The 23,081-nt window shown below is 37.0% G+C and overlaps 1 protein-coding gene across 4 annotated transcripts in view; it reads left to right on the forward strand.

The window, feature by feature from the left end:
* Invs (inversin) overlaps positions 1 to 21,095 on the forward strand; it is a 209,990-nt gene extending 188,895 nt beyond the window's left edge. For 3 of the 4 annotated variants that reach the window (XR_011704134.1, XR_011704135.1, XR_011704137.1), the window contains 2 exons: positions 20,111 to 20,182; positions 20,348 to 21,095. The gene's annotated coding sequence lies outside the window, so the exon portion shown is untranslated. Of the gene's footprint in view, positions 1 to 841; positions 1,401 to 20,110; positions 20,183 to 20,347 lie in introns of those variants that run through there. The other variant, XM_071600774.1, reaches the window with a different exon arrangement.
* Positions 21,096 to 23,081: the final 1,986 nt, after the last annotated feature.

The raw sequence follows: 23,081 nt of genomic DNA on the forward strand, positions 1-23,081 counted from the left end.
CGTGGAGTCTGGGACCTGTGGCCAAAGCAGGCCTATGAGTCCAGCCCGGAACTTCCCGATCCTGCGTCTCCCAGGTTGCCGCCCAGGTTGCAGCTGGTTGGTAGCATGCTTGTTCTCCTGCTCTAGACCACGGCTCTTCAGACCTGGAACTGCCTTCAGAGAGTATAAGTTGGACTGAACTGAGGAAGCTAAACTTTGGGACAGCAAGGATAGAACATCTGGGGACACTAACCTAGGTTGAGGTAGAACACAGAAGAATTAATTAAAGGAAAGCAGAATACATCTAGCAAATAGAGCCTGGAAGACTTGGTATTTTCCCTAGTTAAGTATTTATCAGCATATAATTCTTACTACTCAAATTAAGTGGGCCCAGAAAAGTTAAAGGAGATGAGAAGGGAAGAGGAAAGAACCTTTGAAAGGCAGACTTGCGAAAGCCTCTTATGGTGGCATGGAAGAAAGAGCTCCAGATAGGGAGTGTAGACCCTGATTTAAATTTGTCTCTACAGCTTACCAGATATGAATTAATAAAGTCTTGCTCTCATAGTGAGCCTCCACACACTGAGTAGGGATAAAGCAATGACATCTGAACCTGGGAGGCCTACAACCAAGCATGACAGGTAAAGAGGCAGTCCCAGGGGTCCAACCCACCTTTTGCTGACAACACAGCCACACCACCACAGTCTGCCTTGAATCATCTTAAACATAAATATTTGGGAGTCATCAGCATTATATGTTACTTCTAATAACTATGAGACTGGATCAGAAGAGGAAAGGTGTATTGCAAGCCAGACACGTCCCCTGAACTCCAGAATTGTAACAACCTATTCAATATTTCTTTCAGATATCCAATGTCCAAAACCGAACTGCTGATGTCCCCCCTGAAATCTGCTCCTCCTACGGCTTCTTCTTGTCAGATAGCAACTCCATCCTGCCAGTTACTCATGCTAAAACCTTTGGGGTTTGGGCCTGACTTATTCTTTCGAATCTGTCATCTAATCCATCAGGAGATTCTATTGACTATCTTCAAATACATCTTCCCCAATTTACCTGCTCTAATGTTGCTTTCATGATCCCCATGATCTCCTGACCAGCACAAAAAGCCTGAGAAAAAGTTTCTCTACTGCCACCATTGCCCCTTTCCTGACTAAGGTCTAGTATTATCACAGCAGCTATGTGATTGATTATTTAAAGTCTAAATGAGATCAGATCACTCTTTTGCTTAAAACCTTTCAGTGGTGCTCCATTTCATTAGATATAAAAGCCAGAGTCATGATGGCCTCAAGGTCTGTCACATTCTAACCAGGCCCTTAACCTCTTGGTAATCTTCCTCTCACTCCTCTTTTTCTTTGTGCTTCAGCTACATTTGTTTGCCTTGCTCAAAGAAATGAGATATGCATCTACCTGCCTATAGACTTCTTTTTTTTTTTTTTTTTTTTTTGCCATGCTGGGGATGAAACCCAGAGCAAAATGCATGCTAGGCAAGTGTTCTACGAGCTAAATCCCCAACCCAGCTGTTAGACCTTTTCTTAAGCATTTACCTCTGCCTGAAATATTCTTTAATAAATCCACATGGCTTACTCCCTTCTTTTGCCTGCTCAAGTAGCTCCTCAGACAGGCCTATCTTAATCACCCCATTTAGAATCACAGCCTACCTTGTCCTAAAACTTGCAACTCTCCTTCCTTGCTCTACTTTTTAAAATTTTTTGTTAGAACTTATGACGTTCTAACATACTATGTGATTTGCATTTATTAGTTAATTTGTTTCTCCATCCAGCACTAGAATGTAAACTCTGCGGGGTGCAATGGTGCATGACTGTAATCCCAGCAGCTTGGGAGGCTGAGGCAGGAGGATCATGAGTTCAAAACCAGCCTCATCAACTTAATGAGACCCTAAGCAACTCGGTGAGACTCTGTCTCTAAATTAAATGCAAAAAGAACTGGGGATGTGGCTCAGTGATTAAGTGCCCCAGGATTCAATTCCTAGTGCCAAAAAAAAAAAAAAAGAAGAAAAAGAAGAATGTAACTCCATTGAGTTTTTTTTTTAATATTTATTTTTTAGTTGTAGTTGGACACAATACCTTTATTTTATTTATTTTTATTTGGTGCTGAGGATCAAACCCAGGGCCTTGCACTGATAGGAAAGCGCTCTACCACTGAGCCACAACCCCAGCCCTCCATTGGGATCTTTACCTGGTTATAGTCCAAATATCTAGAGCAGAGCTTGGCTATAGTAGGCCCTCAATAAATATTTGTTGAATAAATGTCTAGAGAGCACTTGACACATAATGGCACTTAGCAACAGTAGCTCTTATCCTTGTCCTACTTTGCTGCAGGACAGAAGTTAAAGACAGAAAGTGGGTCTAGTGGTTGTGGAGCTAATGGAGGTTCTCATAGTGTGGTTAAAGAAAGCAGCCAGTTTTCAGCAACAGCTAACTCCACCAAGAAGGAAAGCAAATCTTTTCATTTTCTAGCAAAATTAGAAATCCACAAATGTTTATAACAAATCTTATATTTAAATATTGGTGAGCAAGTACATTTTTACTCTGATTTTTAAAATTGTGTGTGAAACAAAATACTTAAGAACAGGTTTCCAGTTTACTATCTTTAATTTAATATATAAAAAATATGTACATAAAGACAGGGTTTTCCTAACTGTAAGTGATGAACTCAACAATTAGAAGGATTGTCTACTTAGAAACCTTCAATAACCAATAAGAATATTACTAATCAACTTTCTTGACCCATTCAAAAAAATATTAATTACAATGAACATACATTTTGGAATGTATAGAACATTCTACTCCCAAAACTCTGTCCAGTTGGCCACATAAGCTACTGTATTAGCTTCCTGAGACTAATATTAAACACACCCACACATACCCACACACCCCACCCAAAACTGTGGTTTAAATAGAAATTTATTGGCTGAGCTCTGGACACCTTAGGAGTCTGAAATCAAGGTGACATGGCTGTCTGAGTGCCAAGGTGTGCAGTTGGCCTACTGGTCCCTGCCCAGAAGCTGCAGAGGAGGGGTGGAGGGGCCAAGGGCAGCCCGGGTGGGTTAGAGTGCAGCCTATGGCCAGGTGGAGCCCGCCACAAGTGCATGGTGGTCCTGAAGCACAACAAGCTAGCATTGGGGTGAGTTGAGGCAAGCAGATCCAATACCCTGCAGCAGCCTGGTCTGCACACAGTGGGAATACCCACTGCTTCCAGATCTGTCATGACGAAATGGAATTGGGACCAGGTCTACATAGAAGTTGGGATTCAAGAACTGACCAATATCTTTAGTCATTTCCAACCCCTAATTAGCATAAATTTGGACCAATAGCAGTGAACCATGTGCTATATATACCCCTAGAGTAGCTTGCTGGGATAGAGGAAATGCCCTGTTGTGTTCACTCTTGCACTGCAAGAGTTCTATTTCTGTTTCTGTTCTTCAATAAATCCTATTGTTACACACTCATCCTGGTCTGTGGAGTTTATTCTTCAAATTCACAAGATCCTGAACCCTAAAAAAAGGATTGATGGTGAGCTGCTGGGGTCTGCTTCAACACTGGAGGACAGGGCCCACCATTAAGAGTTGCAACACTTCTCATCTGCAGAGGCCTGCAGCCTTACACAGACCCCATCTGAAGCAGAAGCAGAGAATCCAGTTTTGTCTCATAACTCTGGTTTCAAAGGCATGAACAGGATCGGTTCTTTGGAGGGCAGATCTGTCCCTTGCCTCTTCCCTTGCTTCTGGCAGCCTTATATGTTCCTCACAGATACTGTTCTGTGTCTTCACATCATATTCTGTGACTATGTTTCCCCTTTTTATAAGACACCATTCATATTGGATTAATTATACCCTAATAATCTCATTTTAACTTTTAAAAATATCTCATTTTAAATCACCTCTGTCAAAATCTTATTTTCAAATAAGGTTATGTTCTGAGGTACTGGGAAGACCTTCAACATATCTCATTTGGACACAATTCAACCCATAACAGTCATCAAGATCTGTGTCTATTCATCTCTATGACTCATTATCTGAACACCTTGTTTTCTTTTTGTCTATGCTTAGAAGCTTCAGAAAATTCTAGATTAGGTCACTCCCACACAATCTACCTAACCTTTACAGCTTCTCTTTAAGAATGTTTTCTGTGCTAGGCTCCAAGTTAACATTTGCTTTGGGAATAAAATATCACTGCTTAAAAAAAAATTGAAATTCTACTAACCTAATAAAATTTATTTTATAATGTCAAAGTGAACAATAAAAGCATAAATATATTAAACTGACTCATATTTTAGAGCACCTGCTAACACAAAAAGAGTCTCCTGGGAGAAAGCTGAAAAGGACTAGTTCAAATTTAATGCTATAACCAGTGACAAAAATTCAAAGCACATGATTGATCTGATACACACAAGTATGCAAATTACTAGCATACTGCCTAGCACAGAGTAGGCCCTCAATAAATGACAAGTTGGTGATGTATTATTGGACCATATTTGTGAAAAATGAGCTTTTATTCTGGTTTCTTTTGTTTGTTTGTTTGTTTGTTTTGGTACAAGGGATTGAACCCAGGGGCGCTAAACTAATGAGCCACATCCCCAGCCCCCCCACTTTTTAATGTTTTTTATTTTGAGATAAGGTCTCATTAAAGTGCTCGGGGTCTCACTAAATTGTTGAGGCTAGCTTTGGACTCAGGATCCTACTGCCTCAGGCTCCCAAGTTGCTGGGATTAGAGGAACACACTCACCACTGCACCACTGCACCCAGCTTATTCAGTTTCTTAAAGTAACAGGAAACCAGTTCTGACTTTAAGTGAAAAGAAATCTATTAAGAAGGAATTGGGCAACACACAAAATGACCAGAAACCTGCCAATCCAGTCCTGGGGAAAAAAGACAGGTAGGAGGGAGACCAGCCAGACCAAAAAGTACAATCACCATTACACAACAAAATCAGCCTAGGACATAATAATTGGAAAAGAGGAAGTGAAATTATCTCCATTTGCAGATATGATTGTATACTGGAAAACAATATCAACTGAAAAGGTGCTATAACCAATTACCAAATTCAGAAAGGGTACAATGGTATAAATTTAACATTCAGAAATCAATAGTCTTCATATATATGAACAATAACCAGTTAGATGATAGGATGAAAAAGGAGGTCCAATTTGCAATAGCAATCAAAACTGCTAAGATTTCTTGGGCTGGAATAAAATATTCAACATCCTAAAGATGTCAATTCTCCCTAAATTGATTGTTACATTGAGTAAGATCACAATAAATATATCAACAGGATTTTTCTCTAGACCTACACAAGGTCAAAATTATTTATAAAAAATTAAACAAGCAAGAATAGGCAAGAACCCTTGAAATGAGAAAGCAATGATGGAAGACTACTAGCACTCTTAGTTGTGGAAACATATTATTACACCTCAATTAAATTATTAAATGTGGTTTTTGCATATGGATAGACACATCAATGGAACAAAAACAAACTTTAGAAACAGATCTTAATAAATGTCAAATTCAGTAAATTATAAAGGCAAAATCTCATATCAATAGTACAAAGATAGTTTACACAGAAAGCCATTTAAAGAAAAGATAAGGTTGGGTCCATACTTCACATATTATATTCAAAGATATATATTTCAAAAGCAAATTTATAAAATTCCCAGAAAATAAGATAAATAATTTATCCTAAGAGTTTGGACTTCTGCAATGACTTAACTCTAAATGCTGGGGAAACAAAATTTTTTTAATTTGATTAAAATCTTTTTCTAAAATTTCAAAAAATATTCTGCATTACCAACAAAACCAAAGTCAAAAAACAAATGATACACTTGGAATAAATGTTTGCACCTCACATCACAGGTAAAAATATTGATTTTCCTAAGATCCAAAGAACTCCTAGAAACAAATCAAAGAAAAATATTTATTTCCACATAGTTTATAGAAAAATAAATATAAACAACCCTTCCACATACTAAAAAGATGTTCAATCTGACTCCTAACAAGAGAAATGCAGATTAAAAGTTAGATATTTTTTCTCACTTTTAACATTATTAAAATCTCAAAGTTTGACAACATACTGATTGGTAAGGCTATGAAGCAATAGCCTTTAACATATTGTTAGTACAATTATGAAATGGTGTAAACTCCCAAGAAGATAACTGTGTGAGAACTCAGTTTGGCTGAGAGTAGCAACAAAACACAAAATAACGATTTGATTTCTCAAATAAAAGTTGAGATGTAGGCAGTCCTGACAGGCATCACTTAACTCTTCCCCAAGAAGTTCTCAAATACTCAGGCTACTTCTTCTTATTGTCCTAGTCCCAATGTCACCTCAGGCTTCAAGATGGCTGTTCTAGCTCCAGACACAGTGCCCACATTTCAATCAACAACAAAAGGAAGGAAAGGAGAAGGGAATGGCTCTTCCATCTGCAGAGACTTCTTGGAAGTTGCATCCAAATCCCAGCAGCTGGAACTCAGATGGTCCCTGTCAAGGAGCTGAAATTCAAGGAATCTTCTAAAAATGATAAAAATATGTGCCATGAATATTGTTTTGGGAAATTTTTGTTTCAATTTTATATGAACATATATGAGCACATACATTGACAAAGAAAAACATATTATAGTGGGTTCCAATTTTAAAAAATTTGAAAACCACTGACCTAAATCGGCACAAAAGCACAAAAAGAACAGACAGGACTATTTGTTTGACCTCCAGGTAAAAAGGAATTTTCAAAGCATAAGATCAAAGGAAAAAAATATGGGGGATGAATTGATAAGTTTAACTATACAAACGCTTTAAAGTTTTATAAATAGAAAACTATTTCAAACAAAAAAAGAAAAAGAGGAGGTAATAGAAACTAAAAGAACAACTAATTGGCCATTTAAAGAGAGGAAAACTGGTCTCTTTAAAATTCCTAAAATCAAAAGCATGTCACAACATGAAAAACACTAAAGGAAAAGATTGACAAATTCGACAGTGACATTTAAGGGCAGGCAGGAAACAGAAACAGCACCAGTTATCTTTTTTATTATTATTATTAAATTATTTATTTATTCTAATTTGTTATACATGATGGCAGAATGCAATTCATTTCATGTTACACATATAGACCACAATTTTTCAAATCACTGATTGTTCACAAAGTCTTCTCATACCATTCATATCTTCATACATAGGGTAATGATGTCCATCTCATTCCACTGTCTTTCCCACCCCCATGCCTCCTTTGCCCTATCTAAAGTTCCTCCATTCCTTCCATGCTCTCTCCCCATCCATCGCCATTATGAGTCAGCATCCTCATATCAAAGAAAATATTTGGCCGTTGGTTTTTTGGGATTGGCTTACTTCACTTAGAATTATATTCTCCAACTCTATTCATTTACCTGCAAATGCCATGATTTTATTCTCTTTTAATGCTGAGTAATGTTCCATTGTGTATATATACCAAAGTTTCCCTATCCATTCATTTACTAAAGGGCATCTGGCTGGGTTGCTTCCACCATTTAGCTACTGTGAATTGTGCTGCTATAAACATTGATATGGCTGTGTCCCTGTGGTATTCTGTTTTTGAGTCCTTTGGTACAAACCAAGGAGTGGAATAGCTGGGTCAAATGGTGGTTCCATTCCAAGTTTTCCAAGGAATCTCCATACTGCTTTCCAGATTGGCTGCACCAATTTGCAGTCCTACCAGCAATGTAGGAGTAGCACCAGTTATCTTAAAAGAGAGGATTTAATGTAACTGTTAATGTAATTGTCAACTGGACATGGAGCACATGCCTGTAGTCCAGCTACTTGGAAGATTGCTGGAGCCCAGGAATTCAAGACCAGACTAGGCAATACAGGGAGACTTCATCTAAGAAAAAAAAAAAAGGAAAGTGGGTGTTCTTTTTACTGGTAAATTATAGTTGTTTATAATGGTATTTGTTACAGGTTCACACATGCACACAATATAACGATATAATTTTGGTTAAAATCATTCTCCAGTATTTTTCCCTTTCCCTCCTCTCCTACTTAAGTAGGTATTCAAGAAATAAAAAGGAAGGCAGAGGATTCTGAGCTATCATAGGGAAATAACATCAGGAAGCAACTATTTCCCATTGGGTCAGGTTAGCAAAGGGAAGGAGTGGGGTTTATTAGAATTTAGACAATTTCAGATGAGGACCACTAGGCTGCAGGTCAGATGTCAGAAGTGTTGGACAGGTTAGGTGCCAACTGGCTGGTGTTCTTAAAGAGGTGCAAAGAGGCTGGCAGCTTCTGCATGAGTTTAAACAAACTGTAAATCGGAACCAACTGCTGCTCTAAAACCACATTGTCCCTGAGTAAAGACACATTGCTTCAATGTTGTTGACAGGAACAAGGAGCAAACAAAAAACAGCAAGAGTCTCCCTTCTTCATTCTGTGTCCTTGGGGTCTTCTTCTCCTGTCTCCCATTGGCAGGACCCCATAGCCAGCTGGCAAAGCAGGAAGGGGGTTTGGGGAATCTCAGGCCCAGCATCACAAAACAGAATACCAAAGAGTGGCTTTGAAACTGAGAGTCAATAGCTTAATAATCAGCACTTCAACTCTATAAAAATTTAAATCACCAAATAAAATAGCAAATATATCAGAAAGAACTGTGTAATTTGCGAGTTGGAGAGACTTTCTTTAAAAAGACAGGAAGGCCAGGTACAGTGGCACACATCTGTGGTTCTGAAGGCTGAGGCAAGAGGACAAAAAGTTCAACACCAGCCTCAGAGACTTAGCAAGGCCCTAAGCAACTTAGTGAGACACTGTCTCAAAATAAAAAATTTAAAAAAGGCTGGGGATGTGGCTCAGTGGTTAATTACCCGGATTCAATTCCTGGTACCAAAAACTATAAATAAATAAACAGACAAACAAACAGGAAGCCTAGAAAACACTGAAGAAAAATCTATTTCACAATGTTAAAATTAAATATGGCATAGCAAAAGAAAGGCAATAAACAACTTAGTGGAAATATAATACTACATATGAAAGAGAAGGGATTATTATATGCAATATATAAGGAACTTATACAAAAAATGGCAAAATAATTCAATTTTTAAAAGGGCACACCAGAACTCAGGTCCAGGCCTAGGGCCATTCCCATGAGCCCATGCAGGAGCCCAGGCCCAGGTCAGGCCCAGGACTACCCCTACCAACCCACTGAATAACACCTAAGCCCAGGCCTAGGACCACCCCCACCAACCCATCCAGGAGCCCAGGCCTAGCACCATCTCTGAAAGTGGTTGCATCCATCTTGAGACATCCCACTACTATTTGAGTTACCACCACTATTGCCACCACCACCTTTAGTTACAGTAGCTGGAAGCCCAACAACAAGGTGAGGTACAGGTAATCTGCATGGACATTACAAGATTATAGGGTAGAAACTGTAATACCTCAGATCTGCACCGCAAGAAAGGAAGACCCATAGACAACATGAAAAAACGAAGGAAGAAAGTGTCCCAAACAAACCAAGATACCACGACAGAATCCATTGACAGCACAGTTGATGAAATGTTAGAGCAGAAGTTCAGAATGTACACAATTAAAATGATCTGCAAATTAAAGAATGACATAATACAGGCAAAACTTGATCACTCCAACAAAGAGATAACAGAGCAAATACAGGCATCTGTGGATCACACCAACAAAGAGATGAGGGAGTAAATACAGGTAGCAAAAGATTACTTCAAGAAAGAGATATAGACTCTGAAAAAAAAAAAAAAACAAAAACAAAAATAATCCCAGAAGTCCTTGAAATGAAGGAAACAATAAACCAAATAATAATAATTAAAAAAACTGAATAGAAAGCATAACCAACAGACCAGATCACTTGGAAGAAAGAACATCAGATAATGAAGACAAAATACACACTCTTGAAAATAAAGTTGACCACACAGTGAGGATGGAAATAAACCATGAACAGAAACATCCAAGAATTATGGGATAGCATCAAAAGACCAAATCTAAGATTTACAGGGATAGAGGAAGGCACAGAGATTCAAAGCAAAGGAATGCATAATCTCTTCAATGAGATAATATCAGAAAATTTCCAAAACACGAAGAATGAATTGGAAAACCAAATACAAAAGGCTTACAGGACACCAAACATACAAAATTACAACAGATCTACACCAAGGCACATTATAATAAAAATGCCTAGCATACAGAATAAGGATAGATTCTTAAAAGCCAGAAGAGAGAGGAATCAGATTACACATGGTGGGAGACCAATTTGCCTCTCAGCAGATTTTTCAACCCAGACCCTCAAAACCAGGAGATCGTGGAACAACATATACCAAGCTCTGCAAGAAAATGGATGCCAACCAAAAATCTTATATCTAGCAAAATTAAGCTTTATATTTGATGATGAAATAAAATCCTTTCATGATAAACAAAAGTTAAAAGAAATTACAGCGAGAAAGCCTGCACTACAAAGCATTCTCAGCAAAAAATTCCACAAGAAGGAAATGGAAAACAACAATGAAAATCAGCAAAGGGAAGAATTACACTAAAGGACTAATCAAAGGAAAACCAAGTCAAGTTAAAACCAAAAATAAACCCAAATGACCAGGAATACAAATCATGTTTCAATAAATCTGAATGTGAATGGCCTAAACTCATCAATCAAAAGACATAATATGCTGCCTTCAAGAGACTCATCTAACAGGAAAAGACATTCACAGACTGAAGATGAAAGAGTGGGAAAAAATGTACCACTCACATGTACCACTTAAAAGAAGCAGAGGTTTCTTTCCATCCTTATATCAGATAAAGTGGACTTCAAACCAAAGCTAGTGAAAAGGGATAAAGAAGGACATGTCATACTGCTTAAGGGATTCATACATTAACAAGACATAACAATCATAAATATCTATGCCCCAAACAATGGGACAACTATGTATATCAAACAAATCCTTCTCAACTTCAAGAATCAAATAGACCACAACACAATAATATTGGGTGACTTTAACGTACCTCTCTCACCACTGGAAAGATCTTCCAAACAAAAACTAAATAAAGAAACTATAGAACTCAATAAAACAATCAATAGTTTAGACTTAACAGACACATATAGAATATTCCGTCCATCAACGAGCGAATACACTTTCTTCTCAGCAGCACATGGATCCTCCTCCAAAACAGACCATATGTTATGCCTCAAAGCAAGTCTTAGCAAATACAAAAAAGTAGAGAGATACTACTCTGAATTCTATTGACCATAATGGACTAAAATTAGAAATCAATTATAAAATTAAAAAATAGAAGGTACTCCAACACCTGGAGACTACACGATATGCTATTGGATGATGCATGGATAACAGAAGACATCAGGGAAGAGATAAAAAAAAATTTCTTAGAGGTCAATGAGAAATCCAATACAACTTATCAAAATCTTTGGAGTACTATGAAGGCAGTGCTAAGAGGAAAGTTCATTGCATTCATTAAAAGAAGAAAAGGTCAACAAATAAACAACCTGACATTACATCTCAAAGCCCTAGATTAAGAACAAAACAACACCAAAGTAGTAGAAGACAGGAAATAATTAAGAATCAGGGCAGAAATCAATTAAATTGAAACAAAAGAAACAATTTAAAAAATTGAGAAGGGGCTGGGATTGTGGCTCAGGGGGACTGGGTTCGATCCTCAGCACCACATAAAAAAAATAAAGGCCTTGTGTTGTGTCCATCTACACCTAAAAAATAAATATTTTTTTAAAAATGAGAAAACAAAAAGCTAGTTCTTTAAAAAATAAATAAATAAAATCAACATACCCTTAGCCATCCTAAAGAAAAGAAGGAGAAAGAAAATCCAAATTACTAAAATTCATGATGAAAAAGAAAATATCATCACAGACAATACTGAAATACAGAAGACAACTAGAAGCTATTTTGAAAATTTATACTCCAGTAAAATAGAAAAATTCGAAGACACTAACAAATTTCTAGAGGCATATGATCAACCCAAACTGAGTCAAGAAGTCATACACATTTAAACAGATCAATTTCCAGCAAGGAAATAGAAGACATCATCAAAAGCCTACCAACCAAGAAAAGCCTGGACCAAATAGATTAACAGCTGAGTTCTACAAGACCTACAAAGAAGAATTAATTCCAATGCTTCTCAAATTATTTCGTGAAATAGAAAAGGAGAGAACACTTCCAAACTCATTCTATGAAGCTAGTATTATCCTGATTCCAAAACCAGGCAGATATACATCAAGGAAAGAAAATTTCAGACCAATATCCATGAGGAACATTGATACAAAAATTCTCTGGCAAATCACATACATAAATATTATAAAAGATTAGTGTACCATGATCAAGTGGGGATCATTCCAGGGATGCAAGGTTAGTTCAACATAAGGAAATCAATAAATATAACCCATCACATCAATAGACTTAAAGATAAGAATCATATGATTATATCAATTGATGCAGAGAAAGCATTTGACAAAATACAGCACCCTTTCATGTTCAAAACACTAGAAAAACTAGGGATAGTAGGAGCATACCTCAACATTGTAAAAGCTATCTATGCTAAACCCAAGGCCAACATCATTCTAAATGGAGAAAAATTGGAAGCATTCCCTCTAAAAACTGGAACAAGGCAGGGATGCCCTCTTTTATCACTTCTATTAAACATAGTCCTTGAAACTGTAGCCAGAGTAATTAGACAAATAAAAGGAATTAAAGAGATACAAATAGGAGAAGAACTCAAATTAGCACTATTTGCTGACTACAAGATTCTATACTAAGAGGATCCAAAAAACCCCATCAGAAAACTTCTAAAATTAATAAGTGAATTCAGCAAAGTGGCAGGATATTAAAAAAAACCTATAAATGCATTTCTATATACATCAGTGATGAATCCTCTGAAAGAGAAATTAGGAAAACTACCCCATTGTCATTAGCCTCAACAAACTAACAAACAAACAAATAAATAAAATACTTGGGAATCACTTTAATAAATTCGTGAAAGACCTCTACAATGAAAACTGCAAAACACTAAAGAAAGAAATTGAAGAAGACCTTAGAAGATGGAAAGATCTCCCATGCTCTTGGATAGGCAAAATTAATTTTGTCAAAATGGCCATATTACCCAAAGCTCCTCCATCTATACCCAAAGGACTTAAAATCAGCGTACTATAGTAATGCAGCCATATCAATGTTCATAGCAGCTCAATTCAGAAGAGCTAAACTGTGGAATCAACCTAGATGCCCTTCAATAGATGAATGGATAATGAAACTGTGGTATATATTACACAATGGAATATCACTCAGCATTAAAAGAATAAAATTATGGCATTTGCAGATAAATAATGGAGTTGGAGAATATCATGTTAAGAGAAGTAAGCCAATCCCCCAAAAAACAAAAGGCTGAATGTTCTCTCTGATAAGTGGATGCTGATCCATAATTGGAAGTAGGCAGTGCATGGGGAAAATGGAGGAACTGTGACTGGGCAAAGAGGGAGGAGGCATGGGGGCAGAAAAAATGGTAGAATGAGATGGAAATCATTACCCTAGGTACATGTATAACTGCACATATGGTGTGACACTACATCATGTACAATCAGAGAAATAAAAAGTTGTGCTGTAATTGTGTCCCATAGATATAAAAAGAAACCAGTCCAAAGTATATATTTATAATACATTTATTATAACAAAATCTTAGTAGCAAAATATTGCACAGATAATGAATATCAAACAGTAGGGATATATTTGAGTAAACTAATACATGGACCATTATAAAGCCATTAAAAAGGCTGGATTTCATCTATATGAGTCAACTCAGGTGCTTTTTTTTTTTTTTTAAAGTTTTTTAATATATATTTTTTTAGTCATAGATGGACACAATACCTTTATTTTATTTATTTATTTTTATGTGGTGCTAAGGGTCAAACCCAGTGCCTCACACATGCTAGGCAAGCATTTTACCACTTAGCTACAGCCTCAGCCCAAGAGTTTTTTTACAACATATTTTTAAGTAAGAAAAACATTCTTTAGGGAAGTATATCTACTCAAATGACATTTTTATGAAGAAAGCCAAAAATGTAAAACATCAATATATGTGTTCATTTGTATACAATCACATAAACACAGGTGGAGATGGGGCAGATCAGAGAGTTGCAAGTTACCTAGAGGCCAGTACAAAAAAGGAATGTGTGTAAACAGCAGAAAGAAATGATTAAAAAGAGGATTATCAAAACATTAAATAAAAATAATATTTAACACCTTCCTATCAAATATTGCTTTTCAAAACATTTTATTTGAAAATAGTTGGAGCCATAAGAATTTACAAAACCATTACAGAGTTCTCTCGTACGCTTTACCTAGTTTCTCCTAATGATAATATCTTACCTAACTAGAACACATTGTCAAAACCAGAAAATGGGAGTTGTTGCGATGCTATTAACTCAGGTACAGATCTTATTTGGATTTCTTTGTAGGTTTAAAAAAAATTAAAAAAAAAAAAAACTTTTCAAGAGTTTGACCATTTCATCAGTTTTATCTCTATCTAATTTTAAAGACCATTGTAAAAATACAATTTTCCTTTTCAACATTAGAGGTGATCTATCTGTAAAATAGATATTTTATGGGAATGAAATCATTGGTGTTCCTAGCTCAGGGTCCATTCATATTTATCCCATGGATTTGATTCTGTAAATAAAAAACAGCAATCTTCTTTTCTTTTCGAGGAAAGCAAAGTCTCTATAAACACTATTTCACAGTACCCCAACGGATTCCAGAGATGATCTGCAAATGCACTATCAATGTTTGGAAAAAAAAAATTGTGGGCTGAGTTGTGGCTCAGTGGTAGAGTGCTTGCCTGGCATGCTTGAAGCCCTGGGTTTGATCCTCAGCTGCACATATAAAGAAATAAAGAAAAGAAAAGAAAAATAGTATTCAGTGACATGGAGGTCTTTTGGGGAAAGATGCTTCTGATTTGTGCTATATATTAACTTTGTTAAAGACAGGTTCTTTCTCTTACCCCCTGAAGACTTAAAAGTAGTGTAGACAGACTTAGTATAAGCCCATATTAACCAAGCTCAAGGGGCTGGTGCATAAAGACAGTATTAATGTTTGGAAGTACAGTAAAAATACATCTACTAAAGAGACCAGAATATTCAAGTTAATATGCCAAGTACTTGCTCTCCTTTAAGGCGTGCCTCTATAGAGCAAAGGAAAAAATTATATCCACAAGGTTGAATAGTGGGTATGGAAGTGGATCCAGGGGGTTAAGTTAAATAACCTGAGGGGTTATGAATAAGAGACCTGATAAACCCACTTTCAAAATTGGTTTTTATTTGCCACTGGGGAAGTGATTTCCGAACTTTTCCAAGGAAATCTCTTTCCCTGAACACTGTTAAATAAGCCTAGACAAACTTGTATTCTAGGGTTTCTCTTTTCCTTTATTAAAAAAAATAATTTCTAATTGACACATTGTTTCATTAGCTGTCAAAAATAATTTTTTTTTATTTGAGCTGGGGATAAAGCTCAAAGGTAGAGTACTTGCCTAATTTGTACCAGGCCCCGCATTTCATCCCCAACATATATACATATATGCATGCATACTAACAGTTTAGCTTAAATCTTCCAATCCTGTAGACTTACAATTCTGTCTTCAGTTTTACAATCCTGTCCTTCTTTTAAAATGTCATGTCCCTAATTGAAACCAGGATACACATATGTTGTGTTTGTAGTTTACGAAAGGAGCTTTATTTCTAGTTGGTCCTCCCCATCACCACCACCTTCCACATACAAATAAATCCTCCCTTACATTATGGACATTACCATTAATAGTGTAATTGTACAAAATGGGTTGGGAATAAAAGTGTTTCCTTTTTAAAGCTCAGGAAAAAAAACACATTAATTTTATTGTAAGAGATAAAAGATTTATCTTTTATCTGAGGTCTCATAAAAATATCATTTTAATAATCTATGATTCTTGAAAGATTTTTTAAAATTTTACTATCATTATGCCTAACTTCTTCTTTTTCTTTTTACTGAAGATTGAACCCAGGAATGCTTTACCACTGACCTACATCCCTAGTACTTTATTTTTTTTTAATTTTGAGATAGGGTCTTGCTAAATTGCCATGGATCTCTCTAAGTTGCTGAAGCTGTCCTCAAACTTGTGATCCTCCTGTCTCAGCCTCCAGAGTTGCTGGGATTATAGGTGTGCCCAACCACGCCCAGCTCTAAATTCTGTATTTTATTCTATTTCCCGTGTGGACCTCAGATAATAGAAAAATCCAAATGGTCTCACTTGTCTTTACAGAGTACAGGAAAAGCACAACAACAACAAGAAAAAAAAAAAAACTTCTAGTAAAATACATTTTTTAAGTTAAGTAAGTTATTCTCCCCACCCAACACATGCAAATATATGCACATTTATATCAGTTGTGGTTTAAACCCAGAAAAAAATCAAAACCAAATTTCTCTCCTTCTGCATCACTTATTTTGTCTGTATGAAGTGTGATTACAAAGACTAACAATTAAAACATAAGAAAGCTTACTGTCTGTAAAGAATGGTTCAGATATTTCCTCTTGATGTAACAGCTACTTTCTTTTTGGCAATAAGCCAGATTTTGGAGTTGGGAGAATACCTAAGACTATGGTCTCCTACCTTATCACACAGTTGCTCTTCAACCTTCCTTCCTCCTTTATAATTATCCGCAGCCCAAGCTGTGAAAAATAACCTGAAAGCTTAGGAAGGACGAAGAACAAAAGTGTTAAAATAATTCCATCATCTATCCAGGCAACTCTTCGTTTGTACAGTAAAGTAACTGGATTACATAAGATATATTATGTGTACAATATGGCAGCAATACATACCATAGCTCTCTCTACATAAGCTATACCTGGAGAGGCAAAGCACAAAGAGGACAAGTGCACTGGAGTCAGACTTCCAAACAAAATTCCCCAAACCATGATTTGGAAGTTGTGTGGCATAGGAAAAATTATTTCTGTACTTCAGTTTCCTCATCTGTAAAATGTGGTTAATTTATTAGGTCATAAAACTTAAATTCATGAGTTTTTTTTCCCCAAGAATATACATAGCAGCTTTATTCATAGAAACGACCCAAAGGTTCATCAACACAAAAATGAATAAGCCAATTATGGTACATTCATACAATTGAACACTGCTCAGTGATAGAAAGAAATGAGCCACAGAAATGTAAAGCAACATGCATGAATCTCACTGATGTTATTTTGGTCATGGTAGCCAAATACTAAAGAATTTAATTAATGATTCCATTTACATGAATCTCAAGAATGGGCAAAACTAATTTTTAGAGATGGGAACGGTGGTTACCTCTAGTGAGGCAAGAAGGAGTGACTTTGAGAACAAATCTTCCAGGGTGGTAGGAAAGGTCTATATTTTGATTCTATGCATGGGTTACACAGGGATGTACATTTGTCAATACTCATTGAACTTTTTTTTTTTTAAAGAGAGAGAGAGAATTTATATATATATATATATATATATATATATATATATATATTTTTTTTTTTTTTTTTTTTTAGTTTTCGGTGGACACAACATCTTTGTTTGTATGTGGTGCTAAGGATCGAACCCGGACAGCACGCATGCCAGGCGAGTGTGCCACCTCGTGCGAGCCACATCCCCAGCCCAAAACTTTTTTTTTTGATCTGTGTATTTTGTTGTTTCAAAAGCTGAGAAGGGCCAGGGGTGGTGGCGCACGCCTATAACCCCAGTGGCTTGGGAGGCTGAGACAGGAGGATGGAGAGTTCAAAGCTAGCTTCAGCAAAAGTGAGGCACTAAGCAACTGAGTGAGACCCTGTCTCTAAATAAAATACAAAATAGGACTGGGGGCTGATTGTGGCTCAGTGGATGAGTGCCCCTGAGTTCAATCCCCAGTAACTCTAACCGCTCCCATCCCCCCAAAAAGCTAAAAAGAGTTATAGCTTTGTGAAATAGCAGCTGCTTAATCTTCTTTATCTTAAAAAATATATTTATTGCCTGGCATGGTGGCACATGCCTGTAATCCCAGCTACTTGAGAGACTGAAACAGGAGGATTGAAAGTTCAAAGCCAGCCTGGGCAATTTAGCAAGACCCTTCTCAGAATAAAATTTGAAAAACAGTTGGGCATGTAGCTCCGTGATAGATCACTTGTCTAGCACGTGCAAAACCCTAGGTTCAATCCACAGTAGCACACACAAAAAAATTTTTAATATTTATTTATTTACTTTTTGACATTTATGGATTGTTTACTTTTTTTTTTTTTTTTTGGTACCTTAGATTGAACCTGAGGGTGCTCTACCACTAAGCTATATTCCTAGTCCTTTTTATTTTTAATATTGAGACAATGTCTCGCTGAGTTTCCTGGACTGGTCTCCAATTTGCCTCAGCCTCCTGACTTGCTGAGATTAGAAGACTGTGCCATCATGCCTGGCTTGATCATTCACTTTATACTGACTGTTTTTATACACATTCATATACATGAATATATGCGTTCACATATTCTTATAATTATTATATTATTTAGGTATTATTATACACCAGCGTATGATACATTGCTAAGAGAGGTTAAGTAATTTAACCATGGTTACACAACTAGTAAATTATATTGTTGGGGTAAGAGGTCTTATCACTTACAATGTTGTCCAGCTTCCCTTACTTCAGATAGTTTAGAATTAGTGTTCACTGTTACATGTACTTTAAAAACTTTTTTTTGAAATAATATCAGACATGATACCTATAGAACTGTGAAATTATATTATTTTAAACCACATCTGTGTTAGTTTGTCACCCCAGCAATAGTAAATTAATACAGATGTCTTATTTGTCTCCAAATTGGGCACCAGTCACTGCCAAAGCACTTTCCATGAGAAATTCTATGGTAACCACCAAATAGGTGATACTATGCAAAGCCCACATTAAATGTTAAATACACTTCTCAAAAAATAAAACTACAGGGGCTGGGATTGTGGCTCAGCAGCGCTCCCCTAGCACAGGCAGGACTCGGGTTCAATCCTCGGCACCACATAAAAATAAAAGCATTGTGTTGTGTCTATCTACACCTAAAAAATAAATGTTTTTTTAAAAAATGAAACTACAGCTGGGCATTGTGGTGCTCACAGGTAATCCCAGTGGCTAGGGAGGCTGAGGCAGGAGGATCAAAAGTTCAAAGCCAGCCTCAGCAATTTAGTGAGTTGCTGACTCAGTGAGACTAAATAAAATACACAACATACACAAAAATAGGTCTGGGGTGTGGCTCAGTGGTTGGGTGCCCCTGAGTTCAATCTCTGGTACCAAAAGGAAATTACTGTTTTACCAAAGTATCTTTTGGCTGTTAGGATTAAGAAATCATTCAATCATTCAAGCAACTCAAACTAAAAAGGTGGTGTTTTGTTTTTAATTTGTTGTTGTTGTAGATGGATGAAATATCTTTATTTTATTTATTTATTTATTTTTATGTGGTATTGAGGATTCAACCCAGTGCCTCACACATGCGAGGCAAGTGCTCTACCACACAGCTACAACCCCTGTCCTAAAAGAGGTTTATTCTAAGACTATAAGAGGAAACCTCATGGACCACCAAGTACAGATGTAATGAATTCAGTCATCGGATAGCATTTCTGGGAAAGGTTTCCCTCACAGCTTCAAGCAGAAGCAGAGTGAGAATAAACATAAAAATAGATAATGTCAATAAATTAGTTGAAATTAAATACTCCATTTCTCCTCAACTGTGTATATTCATGGCTCATTTGGTAAAGCCCTCTATATATCTAGTAATGTAGGAACAATGTCACTTTGGATTTTTTTTTTTAATATCTAGAGCAGAATACTGGTGGGAAACAGTGAGGATGCAATGCAGAACTTTGGTAGTAAGAAGAATTCATTCACAGGTCTTTGTGATGGAGTAGGTCCACAGGGTAAGAAAGAAGGAGGATCCACATATGGTTCCCAGGATTCCTAGCTGTTCTGTAAGCCCCAGGTAGAAAAATACAGAATCTTTATTTTTCTTTTCATTGTATCTACAGTGTTCAGCACATTGTCAGTGCTCAATAAAAAACGTTTGTTTTTCAATGACAGAAAACACTAAATTTTGTTCTGTTTTGTTTTCCTGTAGGGGAATGATGTGTTTGGATTTGGGAATTGCTAACCTTGATAGCAGGTTGGAAGGATGACCAAGGGTAAGAAGGTATGTCAGAGACAACCTGTCTATGAAAATCCAATCCCCATTTCTTCCTGAGCATTCAGCTATAGTACAATTCCTAGTGTCCTTTAAACCGGGTGTGATCACATAAGCACATTCCAGCCAATGGAATGTGAGGCTCAAGTTATAGAAATGATGTGTACCATGCAGGATCAGAAAGGATGCTGTACCAGAACCTGAAGACCAGGCTGAACCTTCTCCTACATTCTCTAACTCCAAAAGCTGGAATCTGGTTATAGTGACCCTACCTCAATTGTGTGAGAAGAATGTCCTAGCAAATGGCAGAGGACTAAGGTGAGAGATTGGATCCCTGAGTCACTACACAGAAGAGAGCCAACTGCTGACCTGGAAACCGAATCTGGAATGAGATAAGAAATGAAGTTATTATTCTTTAAGCCACTGAAGTTTTGAGTTCTATTTTTTTTCTATCAACATAACCATTCTTATTAATATAGGATGGGAATTAGAGAGTAATGATAGGAACAAGGCTGCTTTAATAAACCATAAGTAATGATAAATGCCTGTGTGGGACTATGGGGGAGGATAAAGAGCAGGAGAAAAAAAGATATGGAGATATTTATGAAGCAATACTCAATGTGATTGCTTTTTTTTTTTTTTTTTTCAGATTTCTTCAAATCTGAAGAGTTGAGTAGAGCTCACTACTTGGTTCCCTGCAAGGAGAATTTAATTCTCACCATTGAACAGAAACTTTTCTTTCAAAATTTATTAGACCCTACCATTGTGTCCACCCAAAAGAATGGGGTCCTAATTAGAACAAGATATATCCTGTGCTTGTATAATTTTAACAAAATGGATTCTACTGTCATGTATAACTAAGAAGAACCAATAAAATAAAATTTTGAAAAATGTATTAGAGAACTAAAAACAATAAATCTAATGACCTCATCTCAGTCTTTTTAGTTTCGTCCCCTCTGTAATCTATGCCACTGTTTTGATCGCCCACAACCCTTTTTATTCTGGCTCCAATCTTTCTCTTTCCTTTTCATTACTTCATTCTTGTTCTACAGCCTCCCCAAAAGCCGTGTTCCACAAAGTCCTGCCCTTCAATGTGTTCTCAGTTTTATTCAAACAGTGATCTCATAAACTCTTGTAACTTCAACTAAGCAGACAATGGTATGGCCCATCCATGTGGAGAAGAACAGACACCAACGATTTGGCTTAAACATGTCCAAACCAGGAAGCGGGTGGGGGAAAGGAGGGAAAAAGACCATCCCTTTTTTCTATTCCACATATAAACAAGTCATTTTCACTGATGGAAAAAAAAAAAAAAATCATGAAATTTTCCAAAAGTACAGGTTGGACTTTGGAGAGTCAAGCAAGATTGTCCAAGAAATGTCCAAGAGCAATTTCTGTGTTGCCTGGCTATGAGTAGTGGTTCCCTCTCCACCAAGCAAGAGGGGTTATACCTAATGTGAGCTGCCCATGGGACCTGGTGGCAGAGCTGCGAATATTTCCCTAAATCTGCATAAATAGACCTGCAAAAACAGAGTCTGCATAAACAGTTTGCATCTAACTTCAGACTTTCTCATGCAAAAGCCTGGAAGGTTTATTCTTTGCCCCTAAGATTGCTCACATTCACTAGTAAAAATGGAAAGCACTGGTAAAGCAGGGTCTCACTGCTGGAGCACAGTCCTGCCTCAAGCACACACCCCCCTTCATAGGATGCCAAAAGAATATATGGGTCATGTTAGTTGCAGAGCAGGCTGAACGAATGTTAGTTGCAGGATGGGCTGAACACTCAACCCCCACCCATCTGGTTCCTTAATCGCTTGTTTGCCTCAAGGCTGGAAGCTCAACCCCACTCAAGGCTGAACACTCCCACCGTCTGGTGCAACGGAGACCCACATCTGGCCCCTGCCCCGTCTGCCTGAGGGCAAAAGATGACATCCTTAGCAACTACTGTGTGATCCAATCACTGTACGCCAACAAGGCAGCTTGCAGATCAGGAGACCCCATTAGATTTTGACTACAAATACTTTCTCCTGCTGGAACTCTCTCTTGCACTTTGCCCCTCCTACTTCTTCTTTTCCGCTTACTCTCACTTTCTCTCTTTCTCTTTCTTTTTCTCCTCCTTCCCTGTCGATCAGACACTACCGCAATAAAGATCTCTTGGTCGCTTTGAGTGTTGTGGTCACTTTCTTTTCAGGCCATACCTCCGCAGCCTTTTCTGCTCCTGAGTTCAGCCTGCATACTGGGACATTTGCAAGTCTTTGCCCTGAGCACCTGGACCCACATTTCAGGTACAGTTCAGATAATTAATATTTTATATTTCTTTACAATTTTACACGTTGTCGCTCATATTTTTAACAAAGTTTTATTTTTTATTTTTAAAGAGTTGAGTAGAAAGCATTTTCTTGTTTCTTTGAATTAGTCACATATACATGTGAATCAGAGAGAGATCTGATTCATTCATTAATGGAGGTATTTTCTTACTGGTGATGGTGTATTCTACATGCACACCAACTGCTCATTGGAAATTAAGTTTATTGAAAGATAAGTTTGTAAGCCAAAACATACACCATAAACTGATGTTCTTTGTACTTAAGAAGTACAGAGAATTATAAGGACACTGCATTCTGATTGGTTAGTACCTCATATAAGTGATAAATATTGTGATTTATTATTCTACATGCTTAAATTATTTAAATCTAAAAGGTTTTTAAGAGTATTAAAACCATCCTTAGCTCAGTTGCCCTATAAATAAATCTCACAGGTAGATTCATCCTACTGCCTTGGTTTTGCAGGCTCTTGCCTTAATTGATGTTAAGTCAGATTTCCCTTAATACCCCCAACTTCTCCCTTCACTCCAAATCCCACCTCCTCACCTGTGACTCTCTCTGTATTGGGGTGGGTTATTGATGAT

This window comes from Marmota flaviventris, chromosome 13, assembly GCF_047511675.1.
Source record: "Marmota flaviventris isolate mMarFla1 chromosome 13, mMarFla1.hap1, whole genome shotgun sequence".
In the NCBI taxonomy this organism is placed as follows: Eukaryota; Metazoa; Chordata; class Mammalia; order Rodentia; family Sciuridae; genus Marmota; species Marmota flaviventris.